Source organism: Leguminivora glycinivorella, chromosome 12 (genome assembly GCF_023078275.1).
Source record: "Leguminivora glycinivorella isolate SPB_JAAS2020 chromosome 12, LegGlyc_1.1, whole genome shotgun sequence".
NCBI classification, from domain to species: Eukaryota; Metazoa; Arthropoda; class Insecta; order Lepidoptera; family Tortricidae; genus Leguminivora; species Leguminivora glycinivorella.
This window is the reverse complement of record NC_062982.1, coordinates 3,138,805-3,160,747: the sequence shown is the minus strand read 5'-3', so window position 1 is coordinate 3,160,747 and position 21,943 is coordinate 3,138,805. Positions and strand designations below refer to the sequence as shown.

Sequence of the window (21,943 nt, the reverse complement as noted above, 5' to 3'; positions counted from 1 at the left end):
AAGAGTTTCTCCAAACGGGTCACTATCAAGTTTATCTTATCGCTAAATGACTATTTCGGCTAGATGTCAGAAAATGTAAATATACAGTCAGCATAAAGTCAATTCAGCTGGGATGACTTGAAAATAGAATACTCAATCAGCAAAAAGTTAATTTAACTGGATGGCTAAGACTTAGAAATCTTAGAATGAATGAGTAGCCAAACGTCTGGAAATATACATAGTCCGTATGATTAGCATATCTAAAAAGTCAAAAGTGAAGTTAGTTAATTGATGTCAACACATAACGATACAGTAGCAAAACGTCCGGAAATATAATGTGTCATGGACGTCATGGTTTATAATAAATACTAGCTTTTACCCGCGGCTTCGTCCGCGTAATAAAAGTATTCATTAATATTTTCATTTGGATCCGTAGGGACCGTAGGTTTCTCTGTAGGTATATTTATCTGCGATTATTTCGATTGCACATAATACTTTTGCTTGCAATGATTGTAGAAATATTACACATCGACCACAGCGTAGGTAATTCTATATACGCTGGGGAAACCTTTATAAACATCCCACATAGCCCGTATTTCGACACTATGATCGGTGGGAAAAAAGTACTTTTTTCTATTATCCCTTACAATTTTTTACATTTTGCTTATACTTATCGCAAACGTAATCTTCAAGCAAGCAAACAACGATCGTCTTAGAGCACATTGATTGTAAGAGACCGCCGACCGATTATCCGTATCCCGCTAACGATACCCATATTATCCGTATCCGTATCCGTATCGCTATCGCTAACGCTATCGCTATCGCTATCGCTATCCCTATCGCTATCCCTATCGCTATCCCTATCGCTATCCCTATCGCTTTCCCTATCGCTATCGCTATCCCTATCCCTATCCCTTATCAAGATGTTTAATGATATAACACTTTAAGTTCTCGCGCTTTGTACATATATTTAAAGTCACATACAGGTCGAACGCGATTAATTTAACATTATTTTTACCTTTTTTCCCAACGTTTCGGCCAGGTTGCACTGGCCGTGGTCGCGGAAGACTGACGTCCCAGCAAAATGTCACCGGAGATGTAAACAACACAAAACTACCCGATATTAATTTATATAAATGTTCGGGGTAGACAAATAAATATAATCTACCCGCTTTTAGTTAATGTTTATTTCCCACCATGTTTATTTTAAAGGTAAAAATAATGTTAATTAATCGCGTTCGACCTGTATGTGACTTTAAATATATGTTTAATGATTTCTTATCAAGTGCTAAAATATAAAGTTTCATGGTTTTATCATTTAAAATTAAGAAATCCCATACAAACTTTCAACCTCTTTTTCAACCCCTTCATCCCTTTTTTTCGAAATAAAAAGTAGCCTATGTTCTGTCTCAGGGTCTAAAGATTGTCTGTTCTAAATTTCATCAAAATCGGTTGCGTGGTTTAAGCGGGAAAGCGTAACAGACAGACAGACAGACAGACAGACAGACAGACAGACAGACAGACAGACAGACAGACAGACAGACAGAGTTACTTTCGCATTTATAATATTAGTATGGAGTATGGATGGATGTAACAGTTCTTATTAACAGTGCGAGAAGGCTTGAATTCTCAAGGCACTTAAGCATTTTAAAACCAGACGTTTTGCTAACGAGTCGTTCGGCGTTTATTCTTTTTAGCAATAAAAACATTAAACAATCCAGACTTTTTGCTCCTCGACTGTTTAGCGTTCATGTCTGTTTTGTAATACAGACATTCGAAGATGAAGATGTTTTGCAGTTAGATCATTTTAAATTGTTACATTTTAAGATCCAGACGTTTTGCTAAAGACGCATTTAGCATTCATGTCTACGTAGCCACAAAGACATAACACAATCCAGACATGTCAGCTATATAGTCTTTTAGCGATAAGGTAAATTTGATAGTGACCCTCGCCGCTGGACGCACCCGTACGCGTTCATTCTAACGAGCGACTTTTGTTCGAATGCAGATTCCGCGTAGATATGTTTAGAAACCCAGCACGGGAAGCATGGTCGTGCGATAGACGATAAAATAGTGCGATAAGGACGGCCTGCTATTTTATCATCTATCGCGCGACCATGCTTCCCGTGCAGTTCATTCAGTTACATTCAGTTAAACATAATCATAAAAATTCTTTGATTGTTGACACCGAATTCCGCTTCATCAACCAAAACCACGTGCCAAATACAATTAAAAGGTTGCTTGAACTAACCTTTTTTAACACGCTTTTATTAGTTTTATTTACTTCCCAGTGCAGGTTTTAAAAACTTGTTTACATGTCCACACGTCCGGGGAAGTCGGGACTGTCCAACTTCCGAGTTCCGACAGATACACGAGTTACACCGGTTACACGCATTGTGCAACTAGACATTAACCTCTTACCGCCCAATGTGCATTCAGATGTACATTCGGTTTCAATGGAATTTCAACTTTCATGTAAACGAATAAAGTAGCATTTTTTTGTTATAATTTTTAGAATAAATAAAACACAACTCAATTTCAAGTACGAGTAGCTACAACTAGAATCAAAATTCCCAAGCATAAAAGCCTTACTAGTCTTAATACATAGAACTGAACGTCCACATTCGTTTGTGTGGTAAAGACAAGTGAGTACTTTATGATTTCAGTTGGTATCGCCTTATAGTAGTAATATTAGAGTTTGAAATACTCTGAATGGGCAGTTTTGAGGAATACAGGTATGAAGTTTTAATTAATCCGCGTGCAACGTGAGAGGTAAGGGGACGATCGATTCTCCATACAAATGTAGTCCTTATTTTGTCTATCTACAAATTAACATTATGGAAAATATTTATTCAGTAAATATGGTGTTATTTACCGTACTAGTTAGCAAAGTATGGCATTTATTGTCAGTTCGAAGCTGCAAATGCCATACGATCTTGAATTGAACTGAATGTGCTGAAGAAGAAATTCACAACTCATGTAGATTTAAAATACTCCAGTAGGTATATGTTTTTTTTATTATAAACTGGCCAGTGATTGACCTTAGTCGCACCTGATGGAAATTGATTACAAGGCCGAGGTTGGAGCTCACTGGTTCAGTAACAGCCTATACACTTTTCAATAATGCTGATAACATGGCAAAGATTAGGAGTATCAACTCCAATAAAAATTAGTTTACCCTCTTAGTTGAAAGGATACATGACAGTCGCTTTTGTAACCTATAGTGATTACACCAAATTCAATTAATTTTCATGCAACATAGCAAAATGCCAGGATAATGTAAGAAAGAAAAAATCATACAGGAAAATAAGGAGCACCTTTTTAAAGCCGATTCCATGTCGCTCGTCCTTTTCGTAGTTATGCCAACAAGCGGCGCCACGGAGCGCCATGCAGCGCCAAATAACGCCACGGTGCGCCAAATCACGCCACCGTGCGCCAACTTTCGTGCAGTAATGAGTGCTTTTATCAACGCGGGCTGATTGCGAGATTGTGAACTAACTCATAATGCGGTTATTGCTTATTTGGTGCGCTGTGTACATCCAGGGGTTTTCTCAAGGGACGGCTGTACGGCTGAGGTTGAACTGAATGTTCTTAGAGTATGCAGATTTGTAAAGGTTCTCTCATACTACTATACATCATTTTATAGCAATGTATGTAGGTACCAGTTGTAGAATTTAAATAAGAATATATTATTTTTTTCACCTTGACGGTTGTTGACTCAGTACCTACTCATAACCGCAAAGACATATGTATATAACTCCGTATAGACAGATAAAGTCTAAGAAAAAAAAGTATTTTGGCACCATCAAGAAAAATTACGGTCGTTTACATAGATCGCGCTACAATTTTGTTTGATTCTCGTAGGTAGTTGAGGCACACCTCGGACACTGGCGATCAAATATATTGAAAGAGGCGCATTCCTAGCACACAGTCTTAGCTGCTCGTGTAGGTGAACGCGTACTATGTACGTACGCGTACTTGTATGAGTGAAATATGACAGGTCGACTGTTCGTGTTTTTGACAGGCGGTAACTGTGAGGTAACCGAGAGAACCCTGGGCGGCACTTTCAGCGGGGAGCGGAAGTGGCCATACTGTACGATAGTACACTTTATTATACTGTGGTTGAGGCAAAAGGTCTCAAAGGACAATTTCGATAAATTCATATTTGCCCTCAATCATCTTTCCAAATATTGAACTCTGATAATTTCATAGTTCAGACTATATTTAAATAAACCTTTAGAACTTATCAAATTAATCAGAAATATATTTTCAAATATTTGTTATCAACGTACATTGTACAATCACCAAAATAGTTATTTGTTATACAAGGGGGCAAAGTTGTATTTTAACGCCGAGTGTGGAATTGAAAAACGAGCAAGTGAAAGGATTCTATAGTTGAACCACGAGCGAAGCGAGTGGTTCGAGAATAGAATCCTGAACTTGCGAGTTTTTTAACACACGAGAAGTAAAATACATTTGCACCCGAGTGTAACACAAAACTTTTCCCCTCACTATAGCGAGGAAACTACAACACAAAAAATGCGTTTATCACTGCTGCCAGTAGTTCCACAGGTGGTAAATCATGTTTATTACTAGATTCACCTACTTTTATCAACTTTAAAGCATTCGACATGTTTCGGCTCAATTTCGAGAGCCTTTCTCAAGAGTAGCGACTTAATACGTGAGTAACCCGCTTAAAATATTTTTAAATATGTATGAGTCTCACGGGAGTTTTATAGTTAAAATAACTTTAAAGCAGTTAATTTGACTTTATTCAAGGTCAAATTACTTTACCCACTAGTGGATAAAATGCGTTTTTACCCGCTGGTATTAAAGGACAAAACACGTGTTTCCGAGCTAGTGAGGGGAAAAATATATTACGACCGGTCTGGCCTAGCGCGTAGTGAGCCTGCCTGCTACGCCGCGGTCCCGGGTTCGAATCCCGGTAAGGGCATTTATTTGTGTGATGAGCAGATATTTGTTCCTGAGTCATGGATGTTTTCTATGTATATAATTTTTTGTGTATTATATATATAGTTGTCTGAGTACCTGCAACACAAGCCTTCTTGAGCTTACCGTGGGACTCAGTCAATCTGTGTAAGATGTCCTATAACATTAAATAAATTTTATTAATACAGCTAAAGTGTGAACAACATCTAAACTGAACTTTATCGCCTGTACATCTATGTTGCGTATACATCTTTTTGGCACTTATAACTGTATTCATATCTTTGCTGCTGACTGTACATGACAAAATTCAATTAGAAACCCCAGCTATCCAATATAAAGGCTCTGAACTAATATGGCCGACTTTCATCTTTTGATGTCAGACAAATTCGAAGTCACTAAGCCCGACCTTCGACAACCAAATCAATTTTACCACTTTAAAGGATTGAAGCATAGACATAGAAATACATATAGAGCGAAGTTATTAAGCAGGCGTATAAGCATGGTCGCGCGATAAATAATAAAACATCAGGGGGGTTACCATGACGTGCTAAAGCCGTTCAGTTTAGGTTGAGAGAGAGGGACGGAGCTATGTAACTCCGATAGCTGTGTCCCTTTCTCTCAACCTAAACTGAACGTCTTTAGTACGTCATGGTAAGCCCCCTGGCCGTCCGACAGGGACGCACTTGGGCCATTTTTTTTCAAAGTTGTCCAATGTCCACCCCACTTTTTTTTGGATTTGGAATTTTTTATGTGTTTTCCACTCAGAATCGCGAGCTCTTTCAGTCCTAATAGGATAAAAAAAGTGTCCCAAGGTTTTTTTCCCATTCCGTTATCACTTTTTCATACAATTTTGTATGGCGGTAACGGAATGGAAGGTTCGAAAAAATGTATGGAAATCTTGGGACATTTTTTTTCTCCTATCAGGATCGAAAGAGCTCTCGATTCTGAGTATGAATCGCGTAAAAAATACCCATGTTACAAAAAAAGTGTGGTGGACATGGACAACTTTGAAAAAATGGCCCACTGACAAATAGTGCCATAGAGACGGCTTAATGTTTTATCATTAATCGCGCGACCATGTTTCCCTGCCAGGATCTAACTAAACTGCCTGCTAAGCCGCGGTCCTGAGTTCGAATCCTAGTACGGGCATTTATGTGATGAGCAAAGGTCGGCGGGGGTGAGCTGCCGATGACGTGAGACATGTCTAATTATGTCATAATTAGATCTTCAATCAGTACCCTGAGACCGCTCTTTCTCTTCAATTAAAAAAATAATGAATTTTTGACTGGCTATCAAAAATTGTCGTATTGGAAAAGTGGTGCCATGATTACTATACCCTTTATTTGTTATCTATAGTTTCCTGCAATCTATGCTTATAAAAGATTGAACCATTTCACAAATGACGTGTCACTCTGATCTCCAGGGGACTCTAGACAATTATCTGTGCAAACAACCCGTCTCCCCCCATATCCCCCCTTCACTCGCTTGCTCGGCCAATTTATAATTCAACGAGGAGTGACATTTGGACCATTTACAACAGTAACTAGGTTTGTTCGTGTTTCAAGTCCGATGTGGTGTGAAAAATTAAGTAACCAACCACAAATTAAAATTTTGAAAATACCCCGACAGCGACAGAGTAGACCGATTTTCATGAAATATAACTCAGATTTCAGACAAAAACAAACTAAATCTAAATCACAGATAGACAGACAAACAGACAAACAGACATACAGACAGACAGACATACGTACGTCGTTTTTGCGTCGGCGGTTAAAAACGTACGTAGAGCGTTGGATGGCCTAGCGGTAAGAGCTTGCGACTTTCGATCCGGAGGTCGTGGGTTCGAACCCGGCTCATACCAATGAGTTTTTCTGAACTTATAGGATACGAAATGTAATTTGATATTTGCCAGTCGCTTTTCGGTGAAGGAAAACATCGTGAGGAAACCGGACTAATTCCAATAAGGCCTAGTTACCCTTCGGGTTGGAAGGTCAGATGGCAGTCGCTTTCGTAAAAACTAGTGCCTACGCCAAATCTTGGATTAGTTGTCAAAGCGGACCCCAGGATCCCATGAGCCGTGGTAAAGGCCGGGGTAACGCAAGGGGGGTGATGATGATATTATTGTTGTCTGAATACTTCATCACAAGCTTTCCTTGAGCTGACCTTGGGATCCAGAGAATATGTTTTATTTCTTTCTCATGTGTGTATATACAGGGTGTTTGGAAACCGGATGCAAAGCCGAAAGTAGGAGATAGTCTAGGCCATGTAGAACATTTTTAGCCATACTTGTCTTAGACAAATGTTATTAGTTTTTTTTTAATTTAAATTTTAAGATTTGTCGGAGAAAACTGCAAAACTTCAGACTAAATCGATAATTAGTACTTTTTTTACTGCAGGTAGATTTTTTTTGTTTTATTTCGTATTGTGCAATGTCTATCAAACACTAGAAAAGTGATTTCAAACATCTTTGTCTAAAGAAAACAAGTTGACAGCGATTTAAAATTTTAGTTACATGAAAATGTAAATGACTTAAGTGATTTCAAAGTACGATAAAAAAAATTTTTTAATTTAACATTTGTCTAAGACAAGTATGGCTAAAAATGTTCTACATGACCTAGACTATCTCATACTTTCGGCTTTGCATCCGGTTACCAAACACCCTGTATGTAATGTATGTACCTAATATGTTGAATGGTAAACTTAAGAGGATACAGTAGCGAAAATGCTAAAATGGAAAGGAGCCCCCCTTTCGACTTGGGAATTTTAGTTATACATATATACAAGTGTTATTAACTAGATTTATCGAAAAAAAAATGTCCATTAAGAACAACTCAGTCAAACCTTTTTTTACTCCACAATGAAAAAGTCCGTTTTTGGAAATTTTTGATTGGCTCTAGAGTCTTTAAAAAGCAGAATATCAAAAAAATCAAAATGGTCCGACACAGATAAAAATAATAACAATCTGTGTTGAGAGTGTTTGTATGGAGAATCGACCCCTACCGTATCGTCTTAAAACAAAGTAACCTCTTTTCATTCCTCTTTTCTAGACCATCATTGAACCTCTTCGGCATCTCACAAGGCCGAAGCTTTACCAATATTGGAAGCAATTTCCTTGTTTTGAAATGCAAATTGAAATAAAGAGGTCTTTAATATAAATAATGTTGAGAAAGGGAGCGGCCATTTTGAACACCAGTAAGTAAGCAGTTACAGCGGTAATTTTCTGCGATTCGAAATATTTCTGATTAAATATCTGAATTATGTTATGATTAATTTGTAAAGGGGAAAGGAAATATGAACGGATATATCTTTTTTAATACAGTTGCTCAAAAAGTGCCCGTTTTTTGGCTGTTTTAACTTAATGCACGTTCAAAAACTTCAATATGTTACGCGATTTGTCATTATTATTTTACGTTATTTTCAATATGTCGGGGCATAAATGGATCGATTAAATTAAAATGTAGTTGTACATTAAATAATCGTCCCAAATCGTAAATGTTTAATGTTTTTATGGCACCCAATGAAATAAATTATGTTAGATGAATACCAAACTCGAAAATATGCACGCAAGTTTAAAAGCTTCAAAAATACGCCTTTGAATTGTCAAATAATCCGTCATCGTCAATGTCCATGGGGAAATTGATGGTGCGGATTGTTTTATTTCGTAGTAGTGTTTTTTCGCAACTGTATTAAAAAACGTCGTTCGTCACACGTGCGAGAATGTCATTCTTCACTCGTCCCGAGATTTGCCACTCGCGTGCCGCTCGTGGCAAAATGTCTCGGGACTCGTGAAGTAATGACATACTTCTCGCACTTATAACGAAATGTACTTTATTGTCAAAGTTATGTAAATTCTAAGCGTTTTTTAACCCCCGACGCAAAAACGACGGGGTGTTATAAGTTTGACGTGTCTGTTTGTCTGTCTGTCTGTCTGTCTGTTTGTCTGTCTGTCTGTGTGTGTCTATTTGTGGCATCGTAGCTCCCGAACGGATGAACCGATTTAGATTTAGTTTGTTTTGTCTGAAAGCTGAGTTAGTCGGGAGTGTTCTTAGCCCTGTTTCATGAAAATCGGTCTACTATGTCGCAGTCGGGGGTTTTTTCAAAATTTCAATTTTGTGGTTAGGTTATTTTTAATGAATTTAGGGCTTGTTAGAATATTTTATTTATTGGACATATTTTGATTTGATTGTTTATCTGAAACCATCAAAGTCATATTGGACGTATTTGTTTGGATTCTTGTGGACGTATTTGTTTGGATTAAATTTTGTTTTATAATAAATTTGTTTAGGCAACTGGTTCCTAAATATTGTCAAATGGCGCTGTGCAAAATCCAAATACAAAATGAAGGTTATTACCAATACCAGAGACATAAATAATTTCTTAGGCGTCATCCATATATTACGTCACAGTGTAAGGGGGGGGGGGTGTCATACTAAATGTGACAATCCCAGTTAAAGGGATACAAAAAAGCGTGACATAGGAGGGGGGAGGGGTCCAAAAACCTGAAATTTGGTGTGACGTAATATGTGGATGATCCCTTAGCTAAATTAAAGTTTTAGAAAAAAAACGCTCCTGGGAACCATAAAAAAGTGTACGGAATCTAGATGGCGCTACAACTTTCGTTGGTTCTCGGCTAGATGGCGCTAATAATAACATCATATATTTGATATCAAGTTAAAATACCAAATTGTCAAAACGGAGGTTCAAAAGTGTTAATGAGAACTGGCAGTGCACTGTGCCACATTGTACTTCAACAGCAAAGACATTTATATAACTCCGTATAGACTGATAAAGTCTAAGAAAAAAACGTACCTCAGTACCATACACAAAAAGGTACGGTGGCCTAGATGGCATTACACCTTTGGGGTACGCTCAGCGAGATGGCGCTAGTATTAATATTTGACATTTTAAAACATATCAAGCTAAGAATATGGGCTAAATTGTCAAAACTGAGGTTCAAAAGTTTTAAACCTGTGTCTAAGAGATAGCAGTCTATACACTGTGATTACACATTTTACTTCGACAGTAATTCTCTATAATACTCGATCCTCTTTGCCAATACATTTAATTAAAACAAACTCTAAAGGTACAGCTGTAAATTACTCATCATATTTTACTAAACCCTTTACAAATGAAACCTCACTCACGAAATATCATATTCCGATTGTAAATTAGTTTTTAATTATGATACAATGTATATTACATGATTTTAAACTAATAATGTGTCGTTTTTACAACGATAAATATTAAATGCGTCGCTTAACTTCAAACTTGGGTAAATCCATTCTGATTTAATTTTGAATATATAAAAAATATAATATGATCTGAAAGATAATCAACCTTATAGCAGATCTCCTTCCTTCCTCTATACGTGATTACAAGTCTAGATCACATTCGTAATTTTAACAATCAGAATAAGCCTCTGGGATGAGCCTTTCTCTGTAAGGATGAGGCAGCAAAAAGAAAGAATGAGGGTATTAATATTAAGGCCGGATATAAAAATACCGCTCGTATCTGAGGGCACGTTATTGCCGAATTGCGGTCATAAAAATACTGAGGTCTCTGTTCGGTGGAGACGTTAAATTTTAGTTGTTGTTAGATAATATTTTCTTTATGGAACAATGAGTTATTACATTTTTTTCATTTTTTTGTAGTACGTCGGTGGCAAATAATCATACGGTCCACCTGATAGAAAGCGGTAAACATAACCTATGGACTCCTGCAACTCAACGTTTATTTGAATAAATTTTATTGTTTTTTTGTTTGATAGTTTGTAAAGTTGTCAGATAGCATTTCATAATTATTATTATTATTCAGAGCCTACTGTGTCCCACTGCTGGGCAAAGGCCTCGCCCCTCTTTTTCCAATCTTCTCTGTCTAGTGCTACTTCTGGCCAGCCAATCAAAAATGAGTCCAGGTTATCCCGCCATCGTGTGGTCTGCCGGGTCTACATAACTTTATTAAAATACTAGAAACACTAGAAACACTAGAAACAAAAATAAGCTTGCCATAAAGAAGTTTCGTGTCCGTAAAGTACAGAAGTCATTTGTTGGGCAATGCATTCATTTTTATAATAAGTTACCTGACACTGCTTTGAGATTACCCCTCCTTAAGAACTACCTAAAAAAATCATTGATGTTAAAGGCTTATTACAGAGTCGAGGACTATTTGACAGACAAACATGCATGGCCCGAACCAGAAACTACAAAAAATGAATAGCAATTAAAATAATTGTATTATGTATAGAGGACACAGTTCAGATAAGAAAGCACATCAAATATTTTATATTTTATGTTGTGTAAATGACATAATTAATGAAATTGAGATTCATATTATCTTTTTCTTCTGTGACAATTTGATATGTTTTCTCTGAAGAAGAACGACGTATTATTAAGCAATAATATAATTTAGTGAAATTAATTTCCATGGGTGGTGCTGTTCATATTCTTTGATGAATACTTTTGCATGTTAAATTGTATCTTGTTATTTAATGCATGTTAATTATAAGATGTAATGTTTTGAAAAGATGTTGCCCGCCGAGTTTCTTGCCGGTCCCATAGTGGATACCCTCCTTCCAACTGAGGGGGGACTGAAATCTTCTCGAGGTTGAGGCGTTGGGTTAGAGCCGGTGTAGCTTTATTTGACGTTCATATGCGCATTGTAATATGCCTACTTGAAAAATAAATATTTCATTTTCATTTTCATTTTCATTTCATTTCATTTTCATTTTCATTTACTGTTGTACTGTACATATTTACTTATTAACATGTTTTAAAAGACTGTTATTTTTTCAATAAATCAAAAAAATGCCGGTCAGCATTACAGGAAAAATGGTGGCCTATGTTGTCGAAAACGTTTTACGCGAGCGACTAAAAATACAAACTTTTTGTTTAGGTAATTACCTAACTATAAATCATTCACAAACCCAAATTATACGAAGTCCAACGAATACAATGATTATTTTAGTCCAGCTGGTTAAATATTCACGGCAACACTCCCACTCATCGGAAAGTTTATCATTTCAAGAATAACAATCCAGGGTTTCATTCAGAGACATCAATTATAATCTTAATTGAATCGGATTGTCATAGCAGTCCGGTCGCTCTGAGTAATTATAAATAAATAAATATTAAATATAGAACATTCTTACACAGTTTGACTGAGGCCCACCGTAAGCTCAAGAAGGCTTGTATTGTGGGTACTCAGACAACGATATATATAATATACAGGGTGGCCAGAAATAAAGTGCATTCCCGTCGCCAGTGAGTTTTTGGGGATCAGAATAGGCCCCCTGGGTGGTTTTTTTTTTTTTCGCTCCAACTTTTGGAACGGTTAAAAAAGTAATAATTGCGTTAGGTTCAATGACCGAGCGTAAAAGTTCATTCATGAACAGGTTTAGAGTGAAGTTGGCTGCGAGTGTTTTGACATGAAAAGATAACCTCATAATTTAATGTTCTAGCAGCTCGAAACCTTGAATTATTTGGAAGGAAGACATGCGGATTAAGTTGTTTGTGAGATTTAAACGTAGCACATTGATTTGCGTAGGAAAACTGTCGCAAATAAGATAATAAAAACTACTTACGTGTGTTTGCTTCGTCCGCACTTTATTCACTCATCACCTTTAACACGCACTATCGACCAATTAAACACTCACAACTTTGCGAAAACATCAATACACAGCACTTTTCACAAAATAAAACACACTTTGGAACAGTTTTTTCTTAAAAAGTTTGTGTAACGTAAACACTTCGACGCAAATAAGAAACAATTTTACAAACCATAGACAACTGGCTCGCACGTTCGGATACGCAGTATACGGAAATACAATGCCCATGGAATATGAAAATACAAGTTGTTTTTAATAAATCAATAATTACAATCAATTATTTGTAAAATAATTATTCATAGGTCATCCCATTACTATCCTGTAAGTGGGAGCGAGAAAGAGTTATTTTTTGCTCGTTGTCACTTACCGGTGCGGTGCGGTCGTGCGTTAGTTAGTTAACACACGGCCGCTCCGTGAATTTTTTCACGTAAGTAAGAGCGAGCGTTCTCACTTACAGCGTTAGAACTATTACGCGCGTTATGCGAGATTCAGAACCTAATTGGCAATCGGATTGTCCCGTCTGAACTGGACTGACGAAGTGATGTAGGTACCCAGTTGAACTGCATGAAATGTAGTAGGTACGAACAGTATGTACGAGGAATGGGTGAAATAATAAATGAATACTCCTCTGAAACTGGTTTTCTTTATTATTTTTTCTACTGCCTTGTTGTTATTCGTTATTTACAGTGTCGTGCATAGATCGTTAAAACTCTACATAAAAGATGCCCGCCCCCGCCCGGCGGCCCGTGCACCCACGCATACGATATAGCTCTTAAAGCATTGTTAGGTAGCCTTTAAGGGATAAAGCGGGCCGCGGGGCGCCCAAATACAGGAAACAGTGCGAATTTCACGAAAGTTATTTTAGAAAACTATTAAAAAGTAAGTGCATGGTCGTAGAAAAAGTATTGTATGCAACGGTGTTTAACTGAGTCAAAAAATACTTCGCCTCAAATTGTTACCCACGCCACTTGTCTTTTTTGACCTCCTTTAAACGCCTGTTGCATAAGAAAAACAAACGGATGATTTATTTTTTATTTTTCTGATAACTAGCTACGGATATAAGGAAGGAGGAGATAGGCGCATCGGAGTACTAGTCGGCCTAGTACAAGAGAGGAGGAAACATTATCTAGCCTGCGAAACAGCCGTCCCTTTTTGATAAATACTTACATTTTGCACCTCGCACTCGCAGGACTGAGATTTTGGGGAAAGGTAGAAAGCATTGCACTTCGCTGCTACCAGCACGATTGGGGATAACAGGGAAATGGAATAGCACAGGTGAGTTTTGGTAAGTAATATGCTAAAATTGATTACATTTACAAATGCTTATGTTACGTTTAGTTAACACAATCATCATAAATCGCCGCAGATGTTTACAATTTTATGGGTCTTAATTTATGGTAAATTTTATGTTTTTAACCTTTTGAACGCCAAATACAGCAAATGACGTCAACGGAAAACCGTGCCACTGACGCCACGGGGGTAAATTAAGGATGGGTAAAGAAATTATGCTAACATAAAAGTGGCGTCGTGGTCACGATTTTCCGTTTAAGTCTCTGGCGGCCAAAAGGTTAAACTGTCTCACAAATACTTTGTTTGGTGTTACTTTACCCTAAATAAGGGTCATTGGAAAAAGGCATGACAATCCATAACTTTTATGAACAGAATATTCTGACATTTGCGATATGCATTCGAAAAACTTTAATAAACGTTGTTGATATTGCCAAATTGCGGGAGCATGTGTGCACAATTTCAATTAAATTAATTACCTAATACAACTAACTAACTGATAACTTATTTGTCAATCAAAAATTCAGTAGTTACATGACAACACACGTTACATTACGTTACAAGTTACATACTAGAAAAAAAAATACATTAACAATAATATTATGCTTTTGCTTTCAAAGGAGCGTGAGTGTGCTGATAAAGCGCGTTCTTCTCCCTGAATCGGTCCAAGTATTTTAATATTAGAAGTCAAATCTCATAGAGCAAAACTCTTGTCCGGGCAAAGCTATGGTGGCGCCATCTAATGCACACTTGCATTCAAGTTGCCAGCTTCTTCTTCGTTCTACTGCATCTGGAAAAAGTAAATATTGTATCAACAATTTACATTATCGTTATTAAAATTGCATTCCACTATTACTTATTAATAATACGTTCGGGTATGGAACATATTTCTACGCCGTTAATGAAGATGAAGACAGACAGAGGGCGCTGGGTTACCAAATGCATTTTTAACGACTACTGTGTTTATTTCATATCTCCTACAGACTATGTAGTACGGGTGCCGATTTGGGTGATTGCCAAATCAGACTTCTGTTATATCAACTGAAGTAGATAAATTACATACCTAGCGACCCTAGCGACCGCTCGGCTGAGTTACTGCGATTCTTCCTCATTCCACGCCTCAGTATTGACCCTGCAAACAAACAGTGATTAATTTATTACTTAACTAACGCCCATGGACGGCGTTTCTACCTACCTACCTACCTACTTACTATGTTACGAGTACTGTGTTTATTTCATATCTCCTACAGACTACACTGCTGGTGCAGATTAGAAACATAATGATTCGCGTCAACGGTGACAGACGGTTTGACGCATCATAGTAAAATCTAGTAATGACAAGGGTGTATTTACGATACCATGCGACGGGTTCTGTTTAGTTGAGTTGCAGCCGGTAGGCGCCACCCACGCGTCGTACTCAGCTAAAGTAGATATCAGATTTTTAGTTTTATCCTACGACTAAAAGTAAAGTACCTTTCTAACATTTCACTTCATTAGCTACCATCCGTAAATAGCACTGACACATGTTGTTCCGGCTGAGTAGGCACTTTTTTTTGTCTGATTGTTCCCCAAGTAAATAAGTTTATCACCAAATCAGACTTCTGTTATATCAACTGAAGTAGATAAATTATGATTTAGCAATAAAGCCTTTCTTACTTTATGTCGGAACCACCTGGCAGGTGTTATGAATGACAACTGTGACTAAATAATAAATCAATGAAAATTAAGACAGACAGGGGGCGCTGGGTTACCAAATGCATTTTTAATAGATTACATACCTAGCGACCCTAGCGACCGCTCAGCTTGAGTTACTGCGATTCTTCCTCATTCCACGCCTCAGTATTGACCCTGCAAACAAACAGTGATTAATTTATTACTCAACTAACGCCCATGGACGGCGTTTCTACCTACCTACCTACCTACTTACTATGTTACGAGTACTGTGTTTATTTCATATCTCCTACAGACTACACTGCTGGTGCAGATTAGAAACATAATGATTCGCGTCAACGGTGACAGACGGTTTGACGCATCCTAGTAAAATCTAGTAATGACAAGGGTGTATTTACGATACCATGCGACGGGTTCTGTTTAGTTGAGTTGCAGCCGGTAGGCGCTACCCACGCGTCGTACTCAGCTCGGTTTAGCGCCTGCGCCTGTGTGAAATGCGAAAGTAGATATCAGATTTTTAGTTTTATCCTACGACTAAAAGTAAAGTACCTTTCTAACATTTCACTTCATTAGCTACCTGTAGGCCTAGCACATGATGGCCGCGAGAGTATGTCGCCGCGAGATAGACTACCTGTCCTTATGTCATTAATACAGTTAGAAGAAGACGTGTCATCTATCTCGCGGCGACATACTCTCGCGGTCATCATGTGCTAGGCCTACTGATCCGTAAATAGCACTGACACATGTTGTTCCGGCTGAGTAGGCACTTTTTTTTGTCTGATTGTTCCCCAAGTACTTCTGTTATATCAACTGAAGTAGATAAATTATGATTTAGCAATAAAGCCTTTCTTACTTTATGTCGGAACCACCTGGCAGGTGTTATGAATGACAACTGTGACTAAATAATAAATCAATGAAAATTAAGACAGACAGGGGGCGCTGGGTTACCAAATGCATTTTTAATAGATTACATACCTAGCGACCCTACCGACCGCTCAGCTTGAGTTACTGCGATTCTTCCTCATTCCACGCCTCAGTATTGACCCTGCAAACAAACAGTGATTAATTTATTACTCAACTAACGCCCATGGACGGCGTTTCTACCTACCTACCTACCTACTTACTATGTTACGAGTACTGTGTTTATTTCATATCTCCTACAGACTACACTGCTGGTGCAGATTAGAAACATAATGATTCGCGTCAACGGTGACAGACGGTTTGACGCATCATAGTAAAATCTAGTAATGACAAGGGTGTATTTACGATACCATGCGACGGGTTCTGTTTAGTTGAGTTGCAGCCGGTAGGCGCCACCCACGCGTCGTACTCAGCTCGGTTTAGCGCCTGCGCCTGTGTGAAATGCGAAAGTAGATATCAGATTTTTAGTTTTATCCTACGACTAAAAGTAAAGTACCTTTCTAACATTTCACTTCATTAGCTACCTGTAGGCCTAGCACATGATGGCCGCGAGAGTATGTCGCCGCGAGATAGACTACCTGTCCTTATGTCATTAATACAGTTAGAAGAAGACGTGTCATCTATCTCGCGGCGACATACTCTCGCGGTCATCATGTGCTAGGCCTACTGATCCGTAAATAGCACTGACACATGTTGTTCCGGCTGAGTAGGCACTTTTTTTGTCTGATTGTTCCCCAAGTAAATAAGTTTATCACCAAATCAGACTTCTGTTATATCAACTGAAGTAGATAAATTATGATTTAGCAATAAAGCCTTTCTTACTTTATGTCGGAACCACCTGGCAGGTGTTATGAATGACAACTGTGACTAAATAATAAATCAATGAAAATTAAGACAGACAGGGGGCGCTGGGTTACCAAATGCATTTTTAATAGATTACATACCTAGCGACCCTACCGACCGCTCAGCTTGAGTTACTGCGATTCTTCCTCATTCCACGCCTCAGTATTGACCCTGCAAACAAACAGTGATTAATTTATTACTCAACTAACGCCCATGGACGGCGTTTCTACCTACCTACCTACCTACTTACTATGTTACGAGTACTGTGTTTATTTCATATCTCCTACAGACTACACTGCTGGTGCAGATTAGAAACATAATGATTCGCGTCAACGGTGACAGACGGTTTGACGCATCATAGTAAAATCTAGTAATGACAAGGGTGTATTTACGATACCATGCGACGGGTTCTGTTTAGTTGAGTTGCAGCCGGTAGGCGCCACCCACGCGTCGTACTCAGCTCGGTTTAGCGCCTGCGCCTGTGTGAAATGCGAAAGTAGATATCAGATTTTTAGTTTTATCCTACGACTAAAAGTAAAGTACCTTTCTAACATTTCACTTCATTAGCTACCTGTAGGCCTAGCACATGATGGCCGCGAGAGTATGTCGCCGCGAGATAGACTACCTGTCCTTATGTCATTAATACAGTTAGAAGAAGACGTGTCATCTATCTCGCGGCGACATACTCTCGCGGTCATCATGTGCTAGGCCTACTGATCCGTAAATAGCACTGACACATGTTGTTCCGGCTGAGTAGGCACTTTTTTTGTCTGATTGTTCCCCAAGTAAATAAGTTTATCACCAAATCAGACTTCTGTTATATCAACTGAAGTAGATAAATTATGATTTAGCAATAAAGCCTTTCTTACTTTATGTCGGAACCACCTGGCAGGTGTTATGAATGACAACTGTGACTAAATAATAAATCAATGAAAATTAAGACAGACAGGGGGCGCTGGGTTACCAAATGCATTTTTAATAGATTACATACCTAGCGACCCTAGCGACCGCTCAGCTTGAGTTACTGCGATTCTTCCTCATTCCACGCCTCAGTATTGACCCTGCAAACAAACAGTGATTAATTAGCGCCTGCACCTGTGTGAAATGCGAAAGTTAGTCTCTTATCTTTATCTGCATGAACATTTCCTTTACATCTGCCGATACTGCCACGCCGTGTTGACGGAAACGCATGATGACGCCGGGCAGCGACTGCAGCAGATCGGGGCCCGCGAGAAGCATCTCGTTAAGGCTGCGGCCGTGTGAGGTGGCCGCGGCGTCATGGACTAGCCGTACCGTATTTGTAGGTAATTACGGTATGTGCGTATAAGAATCTAGTATTTTGAATTTCTTTGATTTGTCGGTTTTGGTCGATGCTCTCGGTTGTTTCGTTTGTGAAAGCCTTTCTTACTTTATGTCGGAACCACCTGGCAGGTGTTATGAATGACAACTGTGACTAAATAATACTTTTGGATGTCTCAATGAAAATGGAGACAGACAGGGGGCGGTAGGTTACCAAATGCATTTTTAATAGATTACATACCTAGCGACCCTAGCGACCGCTCAGCTTGAGTTACTGCGATTCTTCCTCATTCCACGCCTTAGTATTGACCCTGCAAACAAACAGTGATTAATTAGCGCCTGCACCTGTGTGAAATGCGAAAGTTAGTCTCTTATCTTTATCTGCATGAACATTTCCTTTACATCTGCCGATACTGCCACGCCGTGTTGACGGAAACGCATGATGACGCCGGGCAGCGACTGCAGCAGATCGGGGCCCGCGAGAAGCATCTCGTTAAGGCTGCGGCCGTGTGAGGTGGCCGCGGCGTCATGGACTAGCCGTACCGTATTTGTAGGTAATTACGGTATGTGCGTATAAGAATCTAGTATTTTGAATTTCTTTGATTTGTCGGTTTTGGTCGATGCTCTCGGTTGTTTCGTTTGTGAAAGCCTTTCTTACTTTATGTCGGAACCACCTGGCAGGTGTTATGAATGACAACTGTGACTAAATAATACTTTTGGATGTCTCAATGAAAATGGAGACAGACAGGGGGCGGTGGGTTACTAAATGCATTTTTAATAGATTACATACCTAGCGACCGCTCAGCTTGAGTTACTGCGATTCTTCCTCATTCCACGCCTCAGTATTGACCCTGCAAACAAACAGTGATTAATTAGCGCCTGCACCTGTGTGAAATGCGAAAGTTAGTCTCTTATCTTTATCTGCATGAACATTTCCTTTACATCTGCCGATACTGCCACGCCGTGTTGACGGAAACGCATGATGACGCCGGGCAGCGACTGCAGCAGATCGGGGCCCGCGAGAAGCATCTCGTTAAGGCTGCGGCCGTGTGAGGTGGCCGCGGCGTCATGGACTAGCCGTACCGTATTTGTAGGTAATTACGGTATGTGCGTATAAGAATCTAGTATTTTGAATTTCTTTGATTTGTCGGTTTTGGTCGATGCTCTCGGTTGTTTCGTTTGTGAAAGCCTTTCTTACTTTATGTCGGAACCACCTGGCAGGTGTTATGAATGACAACTGTGACTAAATAATACTTTTGGATGTCTCAATGAAAATGGAGACAGACAGGGGGCGGTAGGTTACCAAATGCATTTTTAATAGATTACATACCTAGCGACCCTAGCGACCGCTCAGCTTGAGTTACTGCGATTCTTCCTCATTCCACGCCTCAGTATTGACCCTGCAAACAAACAGTGATTAATTAGCGCCTGCACCTGTGTGAAATGCGAAAGTTAGTCTCTTATCTTTATCTGCATGAACATTTCCTTTACATCTGCCGATACTGCCACGCCGTGTTGACGGAAACGCATGATGACGCCGGGCAGCGACTGCAGCAGATCGGGGCCCGCGAGAAGCATCTCGTTAAGGCTGCGGCCGTGTGAGGTGGCCGCGGCGTCATGGACTAGCCGTACCCATCGCCATTCGTCTTTCTTCGTGTAATCTTCGATTTCTGCTAGGCGGTGTGCGACTAATGACTTGCATGTGCGTGGCTCAGAGCGTATCCATGCCAGGGCTGCGCGCGCGTCACTCCAGTATGTTTTCTTGTCGATCTCGAAGTCGTGTTCGCTCCCGACGTCCGCGGCGAATCGCACGCCTAGGACGGCCGCTTCAAGTTCCAGTCTAGGCATCGAGACCAGGCGTGTGGGCGTGACTCGGCTTTAGGCGCCGGCCAGAGCGAATTTTGTTGTACCGTCGGCTCGGGTCACACGCCAGTATACAGCGGCGGCGTAGGCTTCTTCACTCGCATCGAGGCAGGTGTGCAGCTCGTACTTGGACACACGGGTTCGGTCTCGTAGCATCTAGGTATCGATAGGTCACCGAGGTCGCGCAGATGCTGCAGCCAATTTCCCCAGCATTCAGCGCCACGTCACTTGCATGACCCTCTTCGTGGGCGTCGTTACTGGCGAGATCAGGCCCAGCGGGTTGAATATTGACATGATAATGCTGAAGGCTTCTCTCTTCGTCGGGGGGCGTTGACCTTTGATCACTTCTGGCGGCTCTCGTCTCGTATTGAGTTTGAAACGAATGTTGTCCTCTCGCGTGTCCCATAGCTGGCCGAGCGTTTTTTCTATCTCGCTCCCGCCGATAAAGACGGTGACGCCCTCTCGGTCTTCCTTGCCGATGACTACGGGGTCGTTCGTCGCCCAGCCGCGTAGCTGGAAGCAAGTCTTCTTATGTACGTGGTTTACTTCGCTTGACACTCTCTTCTGCCGGGTCGCCTTCGCGTCGATCGCCTCGCCACAGGAATCGCAGTGCGTCGCGGTCCTATTCTCTTATCTTTATCTGCATGAACATTTCCTTTACATCTGCCGATACTGTCACGCCGTGTTGACGGAAACGCATGATGACGCCGGGCAGCGACTGCAGCAGATCGGGGCCCGCGAGAAGCATCTCGTTAAGGCGCGGCCGTGTGAGGTGGCCGCGGCGTCATGGACTAGCCGTACCCATCGCCATTCGTCTTTCTTCGTGTAATCTTCGATTTCTGCTAGGCGGTGTGCGACTAATGACTTGTATGTGCGTGGCTCAGAGCGTATCCATGCCAGGGCTGCGCGCGTGTCACTCCAGTATGTTTTCTTGTCGATCTCGAAGTCGTGTTCGGTCATACGCCAGTATACAGCGGCGGCGTAGGCTTCTTCACTCGCGTCGAGGAAGGTGTGCAGCTCGTACTTGGACACACGGGTGCAGTCTCGTAGCATCTAGGTATCGATAGGTCACCGAGGTCGCGCAGATGCTGCAGCCAATTTCTCGGATGATGACCGATGTCAGATGATATTCTGCCGGGTCACCTTCGCGTCGATCGCCTCGCCACAGGAATCGCAGTGCGTCGCGGTCCTCTTCTCTTATCTTTATCTGCATGAACATTTCCTTTACATCTGCCGATACTGCCACTCCTAGGGTTGTAAATAGAAAAAAAACCAAATGTTTTTTTTCAGAATTGTGAAAAAAAACATGAAAAAAAACCGAGCACCATGGTTTTTTTTCTAAATATGGTTTTTTTTCAGATGAACAAATAATATGACAATAACGGTTTTTCGTGAGTTGTAACATGTTTCAATAACAAAAACGTACATTTTAACTCAATGAACATTCAGTATAAAAAGGTTTATTGGGGAATCCCCTATGCTGCGTGTAGCGTGGAGAGGCCGTGGTGTTGCCAACAGTAAATAGTG

General features: G+C 40.1%; 1 long non-coding RNA gene across 1 annotated transcript; it reads right to left on the bottom strand.

Moving 5' to 3' along the window:
• Window positions 1-13,449: 13,449 nt before the first annotated feature.
• LOC125232088 lies at window positions 13,450-19,903 on the bottom strand. The gene is made up of 10 exons (XR_007177702.1): window positions 19,884-19,903; window positions 18,246-18,315; window positions 17,652-17,733; window positions 17,356-17,425; window positions 16,762-16,843; window positions 16,466-16,535; window positions 15,894-15,975; window positions 15,598-15,667; window positions 14,883-14,951; window positions 13,450-14,609 (listed from the first exon to the last, which is right to left on the bottom strand). It is a non-coding gene; the product is annotated as an uncharacterized LOC125232088 (long non-coding RNA).
• Window positions 19,904-21,943: the final 2,040 nt, after the last annotated feature.